General features: G+C 56.0%; 1 pseudogene; it reads left to right on the forward strand.

The window, feature by feature from the left end:
* The first annotated feature begins 103 nt into the window (after positions 1-103).
* Positions 104-211, forward strand: LOC129693742 (U2 spliceosomal RNA; annotated as a pseudogene).
* The last annotated feature ends 464 nt before the right edge of the window (positions 212-675 follow it).

The following is a 675-nucleotide window of genomic DNA, read 5'->3' on the forward strand; positions in this document are numbered from 1 at the left end:
AGGCCAAGGACATTGCAGTGGATTTGACTGGCTGCAATCGACCGCGAGGGACCAGTACTGTGAGTACCGGGTCGGGGTCCCAGGGTTTTTTTTAGTTACAGAGATCGCTTCTTGGCCTTTTGGCTAAGATCAACTATAGTATCTGTTTATTATCAGTTTTAATATCTGATACGTCCCTTATCTAAGGACCATATAAGCAGGAGTACCCAGAACTGAGGGCATTGGAGTGGGGTTGACCGGCTGCAACGACCGCGAGGGACCAGTACCGTGAGTACCGGGGTCGGTCCCAGTGGTCTGAGATAAACCAGCAGCCAGGAGTGCTGAGAGCGTTGGAGCCGGGTTAAAGAAATGGGCTAGATGGAATCAGCTGTGCCAGATGTCGTCCACACCGGCCATATCCACTCCACGGAAGGAAGGACAAAGCTGGAGAAGTAGGACCGTGGAGCAGTGGGCAGCCAGCAGCAGCCAGCGGCACTTGGATCACCCGTAGTGGGATCAGCTGTGCCCGATGTCGGCCCCGCACCGGCCAGATCCATGCGGCCGAGCGGTAAGGCTAGACACAAAACAAACAAGGTCGTGGACTCAGAAAGGTCCGACTTTGCATAACCGCCGGCGGCCAGCGCCCGAGAGCGCTGGAGCGGGAAGAAGCGGTGTATGGAGCCTTTCCTCCAACGT

The sequence above is a fragment of the Leucoraja erinacea genome, unplaced genomic scaffold (assembly GCF_028641065.1).
Source record: "Leucoraja erinacea ecotype New England unplaced genomic scaffold, Leri_hhj_1 Leri_408S, whole genome shotgun sequence".
Lineage (NCBI taxonomy): Eukaryota > Metazoa > Chordata > Chondrichthyes > Rajiformes > Rajidae > Leucoraja > Leucoraja erinaceus.